The following is a 12456-nucleotide window of genomic DNA, read 5'->3' on the forward strand; positions in this document are numbered from 1 at the left end:
GGCGAGAAAAAAAGAAAAAATGAAAAAGAAAAAAATTAAATTAACTACAAAACTAAAAAAAATCACAGGCTAAAAGCCATGAGTTCTGTGCTTTGCTTTCTCCTCCTCTGGAATTCTGCTGCTCTCCTTGGTATTGAAACCACACTCCTTGGTAGGTGAACTTGGTCTAGGCTGGATTTCTTGTTGATCTCCTGGGGGAGGGGCCTGTTGTAGTGATTCTCAAGTGTCTTTGCCCCAGGCAGAATTGCACCGCCCTTAGCAGGGCTGGGGTGAGTAATCCGCTCGGGTTTGCTTTCAGGAGCTTTTGTTTCCGTAGAGTTCTGGAGGACGGGAATACAAATGGCAGCCTCCTGGTCTCTGGCCCGGAGGAGCCGAGAGCCCAGGGCCCCACTTCTCAGTGCGCCCTCAGAGAACAGTGCCCAGTTACTCCTGTCTGCCTGATCTCCGGCCGCACTCCAAGCTCACCGAGCCTGTAACTGGTTCAAGGTAACACCGAGCTGCGAGCTTACTGTCGGCTCTGTCTCTGTAGCCGGCTTTCCCGTTCCAATACCCGCAAGCTCTGCAACACTCAGACACCCCTGATCCTTCTGTGACCCTGCGGGACCTGAGGCCACGCTGACCCCGCGTGGGCTTCGCCCCGGTTTAGCCTCTGGAGTGATGACCCTCAGCGGAACAGACTTTTAAAAGTCCTGATTTTGTGCTCTGTTGCTCCTCCGCTTGCCGGGAGCCGGCCCCTCCCCCCGGGGTCTAGCTTCCCGTCGCTTTGGATTCACTTCTCTGCCGGTCCTACCTTTCAGAAAGTGGTTGTTTTTCTGTTTCCAGAATTGCTGTTCTTCTTCTCTTCGATCTGCCGATGGATTTTCAGGTGTTTGCAATCTTTAGATAAGCTATCTAGCTGATCTCTGGCTAGCTGAAGTAGTCTCAGCCTGCTACTTCTCCGCCATCTTGGCTCCTCCCCCCCAGTACCATACTGTCTTAATGATGACAGCTTTGTAATAGAGCTTGAAGTCTGGAATTGTGATGCCACCAGCTTTGGTTTTCTTTTTCAAGATTCCTTTGGCTATTTGGGGTCTTTTCTCATTCCATACATATTTTAGGATTGTTTGTTCCAGCTCTGTGAAAAATGCTGGTGGTATTTTGATAGGGAATGCACTGTATATATAGATTGTTCTGAAGATATTTGTTCTTCCAATTATTAAGCATGAAATGTTTTTCCATTTCTTTCTGTCTCCCTCTATTTCTTTCATGAGTGTTCTATAGTTTCCAGAATTCAGATCCTTTACCTCTTTGGTTACATTCATTCCTATGCATGTTATGGTTTTGATGCAATTGTAAATGGGACTGATTCCCTAATTTCTTTCTCTTCTGTCTCATTGTTAATGTATAGAAATGTAACAGATTTCTGTGTGTTGATTTTATATTATTCCATATTTCTGAATTACTGCTTGAGTTCTCACAATTTTCAGGTGGAGTCATTTGGGTTTTCCACATGGTGTGTCATGTCATCTGTGAAGAGTGAGAGTGTTATTTCTTTGCCACCTCAGATGATTTTTATTTCTTTTTGTTGTCTGATTGCTGAGGCTCAGACTTATAGCACTATGTTGAACAACAACGGTGATAGTGGACATCCCTGCCACGTTCTTAACTTTAGGGAAAATGCTCTTAGTTTTTCCCCCATTGAGATTTTCATATCTGACTTTTATGATATTGAGTTATGTTCACTTTATCCTTACACTGTGAAGAGTTTTAATCAAGAAGAGATGCTATATTTGTCAAATGCTTTTTTTACATCTATTTAGAGGATTATGTAGTTCTTGTCCCTTCTTTTATTAATGTAGTGTATCACATTGATTAATTTGCAGATGTTGAACCAACCTTGCAGCCCAGGAATAAATCCCACTTGGTTGGGGTTAATAATCATTTTAATGTACTGTTGTATCTTATTGGCTAGTATCTTGGTGAGAATTTTGGCTTCCATTCATCAGGGATATTGGTCTACAATTCTCTTTTTTTATGGGTTCTTTTTCTGGTTTTGGGATCAGGGTAATGCTGGCCTCACAGAGAGGGTTTGAAAATTTTCCTTCCATTTCTGTTTTTTAAAATAGCTTCAGAAGAATTGGTTTTTATTTCATCTTTAAATGTTTGGTAGAATTACCCTGGGAAGCCATCTGGCCCTGGATTCTTGTTTGTTGGAAGATTTTTTTATTCCTGCCTCAATTCTCCTTGCTACTTATGGGATGGGTCTGTTCAGGTTTTCTATATCTTCCTGTTTCAGTTTTGGTAGTTTGTATATTTCTAGGAATAGATTCATTTTTCCAGATTGACTAATTTGTTGACATGTAGTTGCTCATAATATGTTCTTACAATTGTTTGTATTTCTTTGGTGTTGGTTGTGATCTCTTCCTCTTTCATTCATGATTTTATTCACTTGAGTCCTTTCTGTTTTCTTTTTTATAAGTTTGGCTAGGGGATCATTGATCTTAATTCTTTCAAAGAACCAGCTCCTAGTTTCACTGATCTGTTATACTGTTCCTTTGTTTCTATTTCATTGATTTCTGCTCTAATATTTATTAATTTTCTTCTCCTGCTGAGTTTAGGTTTTATTTGCTGTTCTTTCTCCAGCTCCTTTAGGTATAAAGTTAGGTTGTATATTTGAATCTATTCTTGTTTCTTGGGAAAAGTTTGTATTGCTATATACACTCCTCTTAGGACCACCTTTGCTGCATCCCAAAGGTTTTGAACAGTTGTGTTTTCATTTTTATTTGTTTCCATGGATTTTTAAAAAATTCTTTAATTTCCTGGTTGACCCATTCATTCTTAAGTAAGATGTTCTTTAGCTTCCATGTATTAGTGTTCTGTCCACATTTCCTTCTGTGATTGAGTTCAAGTTTTAAGGCATTATGGCCTGAAAACATGCAAGGAATAATCCCAATTTTTGGTACCAATTGAAACTTGATTTGTGACCCAATATGTGATCTATTCTAGAGAAGTTGTCATGTGACTTGAGAAGAATGTGTATTCTGTTGCTTTAGGATGGAATGCTCTGAATATATCTGGGAAGTCCATCTTGTCCAGGGTGTCATTCAAAGCCCTTATTCCCTTGTTGATCTTCTGCTTGGTCTGTCCATTGCAGTGAGTGGGGTGTTAAAGTCCCCTGATATTATTGTATTATTATCAATGTGTTTCTTTAATTTTGTTATTAATTGCTCTATATAATTGGCTGCTCCCAAATTTGGAGCATAAATATTTATAAATTTTAAATATTCTTGTTGGATAGACTCATTAGGTATGATACAGTGGTCTCTTTGTCTCTTATTACAATCTTTGGTTTGTTCTAAACAAATCTAATTTGTTTGTTATAAGGATTACTACCCCAGCTTTCTTTTGATATCCATTATCATGATAAATTGTTCTCCATCCCCTCAGTTTCAATCTCGAGGTGTCTTTGGGTTTCATTTAAGATAGAATTGAGAATAACTATTATAAAGATACTAGCTGGGCTTGAAAAGCTGGGCTTGCAGACAACATATTGATGGTCTTGCTTTTTAATCTAATTTGATACTCTGTGTCTTTTGATTGAACATTTAGCCTATTTACATTCAGAATAGCTATTGATAGATATGAACTTAGTACCATTGTATTACCTGTAAAATCGATGTTTTTGTATATTGCTCTGTTTCTTTCTGGTCTATGTTACTTTTGTGCTCTCTCTTCACTTGAAGGATCACCTTCAATATTTTTTGCAGAGCTGATTTAATGATCACAATTTCTTTTGTTTCTGTTTGTCCTGGAAGCTCCTTATCTCTCCTATTCTGAATGAGAGCCTTGGTGGATAAAGTATTCTTGGTTGCATATTTTTCTCATTTACCATCCTGAATATATCATGCCAGTCATTTCTGGTCTGCCAGGTCCCTATGGATGGGTCTGATACCAACCTTATATTTTTACCTTTGTAGGTTAGGAACCTCTTGTCCCAAACCACTATTAGGATTTTCTCTTTGTCTCTGAAATTTGTAAGCTTCACTATTATAGGTCGATGTGTTAACCTATTTTTAGTAATTTTGATGAGGGTTATCTCTCCTTCCTTGACTTGAGTGCCCATTCCCTTCCCCAAATTAGGGAAGTTCTCAGCTATAACTTGCTTAAATATACTTTCTGCCCTTCTATCTCTCTTTCTCTCTCTTTCTCTTTCTCTCCTCTTCCTCTGGGACCTCATTATCCTAATATCGTTTTGCTTTATGGTGTCACTTATCTCTCAAATTCTCACCTCATGATCTCTCTTTTTCACAGATTCTTTACTCTCCATCATTTTGTCTTCTATATCACTGATGCTCTCTTTTGCTTCATTTATCCTAGCATTAGAGCCTCCATATTTTATTGCATTTTATTAAAAGCTTTTTTTATTTTGATCTGATTAGATTTTTGTTCTTTTATTTCTCTAGTAAGGGATTCTCTAGTGTCTTCTATGTATTTTTTAAGCCCAGCTAGTATCTTTATAATTGTTATTCTGAATTCTTTTTGTTGCTGTTGTTGTTATTCTGAATTCTATCTCCAGTATCCACTTATCCATATTGATTAAGTCCCTGGCAGTTAGTACTTCCTCTTGTTCTCTTTTTCAAGTGAATTCTTCCATCTTGTCATTCTATCCAGAGAAGAATAGATGAGTGTGAGAACAAAATAAAAAAATAACAACAATGAACCCAGAAAAATATACCTTAAACAAATCAAAAGAGACCAGAAACCAAAAAAAAAAAAAAAAAAAAGAAAAGAAAAGAAAAAGTAAAAAAGAGAGAATATAATCAAACAGGTGAATGGAACAGAGCAATATACTAGATACCTGGTGTATCTTGGTCTGTTAGAAGAAACTAGATCACAAAATTGTAAAGAAAGAAAAACTTTTTTTTTTTTTTTTTAAGAAAAAGCCACAAATTCCATATACTATTTTCCCCTAGCACTGGAGTTTTACAGTTCTCTATCGTCAGTAAACTTGGAATTGGCTGTATGTTCTTGCTGATCTTCTTGGGGAGGGGCCTGTTGCAATGACTCTCAGGTGTCTTTGCCACAGACAGAATTATACCCCCTTTTCAGGGGGCCAGGCTCTGTGTAAGCAGCAGCTCCAGATTGTTCTTTGCAGTTTTTGTTTCCTGATGGCATTCAACACCAGTTTGGGATATGGGAATTAAAAATGATAATGGTGGTGTTCCAATCTCCAGCCCCAGAACAGAAAGCTCATGTAACCCTCTCAACTCCTCAGTGCACCCTCAGGGGAAAACAATCAATAACTCCTGCCTCCGTGGTTTCTGGCTGCACACCATGCTCACCCAGCCTGTGACTGAGTATTTCTATCTCAGGCACACAACCCTGACACCATTTGGAGTCTTCAAACCCTGAAGAGTCTTGGGGCTGATATTTGTACCACTTTTCCCAGTGAAGGGGGTGCATCCCATCATAGTTCTTCTGCTTGCTGAGTCCTGCTTAGAGAGAAGTCACTGATTGTGCTAGGCTTCCCAACTTATGGCAATACTGAGCTGACAGGTCACTCCTGGGATTGCTGACTGCAGCTGGCTTCCCCACTCTGATGCCTGGGAACTCTGCCACACTCAGACACCCCTGTTCTTTCTGTGACCCTACAAGATCCTGAGACTAACTACCCCATCAAGGTCTGTGCTTGCTTCACCACCTGAGTACCTTTCAGGCAGGGATGTCCTTCTCCTTCTCCCAAACAGACTTCTAAAATTTCCAATTTTTCTCGCCACTGTTGTATCACTTTCTGGCGCTGGCTTTCGGAGGCTCCCTCTTGGATTCACTTCTCCACACCTCCTACCTTGCAAAAAGTGGTTGATTTTCTATTTATAGAATTTCAGAAATTATTTTCTTGGATGTAAGTTTGAGTTCACAGGTGTTCAGAATGATATGATAGCTATGTAGCTCAAGTCAAAGGACCAGATGAAATTAGAGTCCCCTATTCCTCTGACATCTTCCTCACTTCCCTAGAACAAGTCTGAATAGAAGACATGCATATCAGAGAAGTGTGCTGGGAGTGGAGCAGAGGAGGGTTGTTCCACAATATAAGCACAAAGAGCAAGTGTCCTCACCCTCACCCCACCTAAACATGGAATAGAGATGGTGCCCAGTCCAAGGTCCTAATCTTTCCAGTCCCTGGCAAAGTATAGCTCTATTCCTGAGATCACCACCCCAGGCTTTCACCATCTGACTTTGCAGCACATTCTCACCATAGACTTTACACCTCTTGGTCTGTGCTTGAGATCCAACTTCTGGGTGAGCCTTGACTTCCATGAGCATGGACCAAATGCTACAGGTTCAGCTTAGCATGTGTAGGTGAAGGCAGTTTCTCAGAGTAAGTTAAGTCTGGCTTAGGCATCATCTGTGGGTCTGGAGTGAATGTGGCTTCCCTCCTGAGACAGAATATTCCAACTGACCACACATCTGACTCTTAAAATTTGGGTCCCAATGCCAACCCCCCACCTTCCTCACCCATTCTCCACCATAAGAAGCTCTTTCTGGTTAGGCCTCAACCTCCCACCCCCTTCCCAGTGGCACTTCTATTATTTGGTCAATTCTCAGAACAAGCACAGTTGGATGATCTGACCTGCACAAATCAATGTTCAGTTTCCATGCAGACCAGCACCATTGCCACTACAAACAAGTGAGTTTTTCTTGAAGGACACAATGAATAAAGAAGGAAAACTAATCAACACACTACTTTCCTATGAAGCATTAAGGTAAACATTCACATTTGAATGAAAGGGCTCAACACATAATTTAGTTCACTTTAATTCAAATTAGTGAAACACACTATTTTAAAAAAATGTGCCAAACACAAAGGGAAAACAATGGCTATAATTTCAGACTGTGGATTCAAAATAAGAGTCTCACATTATTTGAGAACCATACTTCTCAGTTTCTCTATTTTTGTGTTGAAAATACAGAATGTCTGGTTACACTTTACATTCCCCCTTTGGTAATTCCAACTCTTCAGGCCAAATACGTAATGCAAATCAAGAGAGGCAAAATGAATCATTTTGATAGGTTGGATTTTATTACTTTTTAAAATTGTACAAAGAGCACATGAGCATGAGTTAAAAAAAATAAAAGAAATAACAAATAGCATGAAGGACACGGGGAGTTAGAGAGGAGAAGGGAGTTGGGGGAGATTGAAAGGGGAGATGAACCATGAGAGACTATGGACTCTGAAAAACAATCTGAGGGTTTTGAAGGGGCGGGGGATGGGAGGTCAGGGTACCAGATGGTGGGTATTATAGAGGGCACGGATTGCATGGAGCACTGGGTGTGGTGCAAAAATAATGAATACTGTTATGCTGAAAATAAATAAAAACTAAATTTAAAAAAAAAGAATATCATAAGATTAATGTGTTGATCGTAAAAAAAAAAAAAAAAAGAAGGATGTTACAAAAGAAATCTGAGCCATAAAAAAAATTCCATTTTGCTTATCAAATTAAAAAGATACTTTCTTAGGGTGCCTGGGTGGCACAATTGGCTAAGTGTCCCACTCTAGACCTAGGTCTTGGTCTCAGTGTTGTGAGATAGAGCCCTGTGCTGGGCTCCAGCTTAGTTCAAAGTCTGCTTAAAGACTCTCTCAACCTCTGACCCTCCCCCCACCCTGCTTCCTTGTTCTCATGCACATGCTCTTTTGCTCACTTAAAATAAATAAATAAATCTTTAAAAAGAAAGATATTTTGCAGAATAAAAATAAAAACTGTTATTCTAATATATTAAGAAGTTTTAAATTGGGAATATAGCAGAAGACTTTGCTCCAACAATTCATGAATAGATCAGATTCAGTCTCATGGAACATAGATGTATCATCACATTATCTTACCAACCACAGGCAGGTCCTAAATGTACACGATCTGGCACAATGTCTTGCAATAAATAAATTCTTCACTAACGATCATTCAAGTCAGCAGCAGATGTCGCCTTCAACTTTCAATAGGACGACCCCAGCTCTGGTCCTTTTTTTTTTCCTCCAGTGACTTTCAATGATGAATTTTCACACTTAGAAAAAGGGAGAACACAAAATTATTTAAGATTTACAGTTAAAGGGAAAATGGTACTTTGCCTTATGTTTTTATGAGAAAGTCTGTGTGCTAAAGATGGGCTGTTAGGACACAAAAAGACCTGAGTGTGGGCACACAAGAATTCGTTTTAAAGTATTTAAGGATTTTATTGTTATTTTGTTGTTATTTGTTATTTTATTGTTATTTTATTTTATTGTTATTTTGCTCCCATCTCTGCTGTATCACCGATAAGGAAAGCTCGGCCAGAGCTTGTGGAGCCCTGCAGGCATAGGCATGAATCCCACTTGCAGTCCCCCCTCTACAGGCCCCTCCACTCCTCTGAGCCAGTTACCACTTTCTTTCTGTCTTCACATAATTAGGTAGAGCTATTGCTACTACAATTCACTTTGTTTTTATTTGTGGGCATTTCAAAGGTTGAAGAGATTTGCTTGATGATTTGAAGGAATTGAACAAAAGGCCTCATCTTGTGGCCCATCTAGTTATTGCCCTCATTGGACCACATGTTTCATCTTGGAAGCTCTATAGCACTTGGTGGACATCTGGGTGCAGGGCCAGGATGAACCCTGGTACCAAATTGGGTGGGTCTGAGTCCCAGCTCTGCCACTTGCCAGCTGTGCTGCCTGGGACAGTGGCTCACCATGCTAGTCCCATGTGCCCAGGGGTAGACCAAAACACAAATGGTACCTGAACCCCATAGGACTGCTACCATCATAGCACACATATGTGAAAAACAACTCACAGGGACACATGCTGGCTAAGAAGACAAAGATGAACTCAATCTTAGGGTGTAGTAATTTGGGTGGTAACAAGAGTTAATGGTTGTGATCACTTTGTAGTGTATACAAATACTGAATTGTAATGTACTCCAGAAACTTATATAATGTTGTATGCTAATTTTATCTCAATAAAATAAAGAAAGAAAGAAAGTTATTTTTTCGTACTTTACAAATTCACAGCAATGCAAAATAATGGTCAGAAATTGGGGAACCCGGGTGGCTCAGTCATGAAGCATCTTCCTCCAGCTCAGGTCATGATCCCAAGGTCCTGGGATAGAGCCCTGCACTGAGCTCCCTGCTCAGCGACAAGTCTGCTTCTCCCTCTTGCACTCTCCTTGCCTGTGTTCCCTCTCTTGCTGTGTCTCTCACGGTCAGATAAATAAATAAATAAATAAAATCTTTTAACAAAGAAAAAAGTGGCAAGAAATTGTACATGAATATCATGAAACCTTAAATTCATGTGAACAGAACAAATTTGCTACATACCTGAACTCATATTCTTCGAATTCTACCTTAAATCTACTTAAGGAATTTTACCCTAAATCTACTTAAAGAAATGAGCATTTTTAACTGCTTTGTTTCATACAATTACTTCAACTAAAATAAGTTCTTAAACTGTTCTAAGCATAGTGTGTCACTGTCCTGCTTTTTGTCAGCTTTTTCTTCAGATCCTACTTAGTTGGGAAGAGGACAAAAAGTATCACATTCCATTCAGGAATGACACAAGTTATTGAAGATTACAATATATGTGCATCAAATTTTAAGACCTCCAAAGACACACAGGTTTAATCCTCAAGAGATTTAGGTTAAAAAGCTATAACTGTAAAATAAAGTCTTATTTCATTTTTGTAGGAGGAAAACCTTTAAAACAAAATCTCTAACTCATGCTAACTTGTCAAAATGGATGTCACTTCTGTACCACTACAAATATTTATATGGACTAAGAACTATTATCTATTTCTGCTACTCTCTTCCACCTCTTAGCTGACAAGCTTGCATATGCTTTTCAAGTGCAAGTAACTGTAAGCTTTGGTACAAATACTCTAACCTACTTATTTTTAAAAAATCACTGTACCCAGTGAGTGAGTGTGGTGAGAACTTCCCAATGCCATGGGAAAGCTCAGATGGTCACTGCTGTGAGCTCTAGCCAGTGACTACTGCCACAACCATGGCGGGTCTCCCCTCAGGAGTCTCAAAAAAAAAAAAAAAAACTTCAAATACAGTCTAACTTTCTGACCAGTTAACACAAACTCCTACACTAAAGGCCTAGAGGAAAAGATGTGCTCATTTCCAAGCACAAAATATATTTACCTCAGTATCTACTATACCACAGAAGCTCACCTTCCAACCTAAAATGTAGAAGTATACCATAAGTCAAGAAGAAACACAGTCTGAGGACACAAAGCAGTCACCAGAACAGAGTGAGACATGACACAGATACTGAACTATCAGGGAATTCAAAATAACTATAATTAATATCTTAAAGGTTCTAATCTAATAAAAAAGGTAAACAGTATTCAAGATTAGACAGATAATTTTAGTAGAGAGATGGAAACAACCAAATTAAAAGTAAGAAATAAAAACACAGTTACAGAAAAGAAGAATGCCCTGAAAGGCTTAACAGTAGATTTAAGAGATATGAGGAAAGAATCAGTTAATATTAAGACAGACCACTAGAAATTACCCAAACTGCAATGGAAGGACATATGGAGAGAGAGATACAGAGTCAGAAAGAGAGAGAGAGAGAGCAGATAATCATAACTCATAGAAGAAGAGAACTCTTCCCATCTGTCTCTCTCCCTCTCCCACTCTCTGATTTGAATCAATAAAGGACTGTATTACTATAACAAGAAAATAGCCTCTTTACACTAATATTGTATGGTAACAGTCATACAGTGAAGAGAGAAATCTGCCGATAAAGGGAGTAGGAACCGTATTCTGCAGGATGTTTTATGGTAAATATTGTGGGCCCCTTTCTCTGCAGTCTCTGTGTCTTAGCTTGTGTGTTCAGAGCATCACTTCCTCTTACTACATCAGTCAGACTTGCTCTGTGATCAGCCCAGTATTCAACCACCTCTCATGAGAAGAGCTGACAGGATGCTGCTCCCACTACAGGTCATCCTGGTGGCCTCCCTGTGGAGTCGTGGGTGGCTTTACCCATGGGAGATTTTACTCAGTGAAGAAAGCTAATAGAAAGCATGCACAATTAGGTCAGCCCATGTGGGCAGAAGAAAGTCCATACGATCATTCAAACTAAGCTGGCAAATTTCACCATGACATTGAATTCTTCAGGAAAAAAAAAAAAATGTGAACCTCAGATGCCAAGCTTTTCCTTAAGAGAAAAATGTGTACTATTTTAATAAGTGTCAAAATTTTGCTAATTGTTGTTTTTATTTTCTTTCACATACAAATGTGTGTATTTTAATAACACAACTCATGTCATCCATTATCAAGAAACAAGGAAACACAGAATTTTTAGAAATGCCATATTAAAAATGGGTGTCTTAAAGAAGAATGTTTATAACCTTAGCTCCAACAGAAACCACACCAACCTCTAAAATCCATTCTGCATTCTGTATATTTCTGCAAATGAAAATGTGATCCATGAGCAAGGTGTTAGTGAGGAAAGATGTGAAGCCAGGAAACAACAGAGGGATTTACCAGTGAGTCTCAGGATACATGGAGTTAATGAGGCAGATACTGAGTTGGATTACTATGTTTGTTGGGATACACTATATGGAAGTGCTCCATGGTCATGGAACAAAAGTCCTCCCACACTTTCACACCCCTGCAAACATTTGCATGCCCCTTTCTACCTCCCAGAGGGACCTGACTAATGTGTATACAGGAATTTTCTCCTGCATCTGTGTCCTCAGCAAGGTCTGACCTCAGACCCTCAGACCCAATCTATGATGTTTCTTTCAGTTAGGACAAGTTATCCTCTATTTACCTCTCTGGGGCCTAGGCTGGCTTTTGTTAGTTCTGATTTTTTTAATTTCTGCATCTATTAGAAGCTTCCTGGGAAAGAAGCCAACCCTAATGTGCAAAATGGTGTGCTGACTAAGGAAGGAAGGAAGGAAAGAGAAAAGGAAGAAAGGAAGAAAGAAAAAGAAGAAAGAAAGAAGAAGAAAGAAAGAAAGAAAGAAAGGAAGGAAGGAAAAAGAAAGGAAAGAAAGAGAGAAATCTGAATTCCAAATTCCTACTCAGCCACTTACCTGACACAATCCAGGAAAGTTACACAATCTTTCTCCTAGGGTTGCTGGGGACAGAAGAAAGTTGTATACAGGACAGTTCTAGCACAGGATCAACACATCACAGTGTCCTTTCCCATTACAATTGACCTGCTTCACTGAGCCTTCTCACTTAACACAGAAACTCAGGGGGCTCTTTGAAAGTCCCACGTTCTGTCCTCCAAACAGTAAAGTTTGCTTTATTTTGAAAAGCTAAGATTTGTGGAGAAGAGTCAAAGATGGTAAATCAAAGGATATGTTTACTCCAAGATTTTTCTTCATTCACACTAGAGTGTAGAAATGTAATAACCTCTAAAGCAATAACTACAGTAACTTTTTAAGATTTTATTTATTTGGGGCGCCTGGGTGGCTCAGTGGGTTAAGCCGCTG

This window comes from Mustela lutreola, chromosome 4 (assembly GCF_030435805.1).
Source record: "Mustela lutreola isolate mMusLut2 chromosome 4, mMusLut2.pri, whole genome shotgun sequence".
NCBI lineage: Eukaryota > Metazoa > Chordata > Mammalia > Carnivora > Mustelidae > Mustela > Mustela lutreola.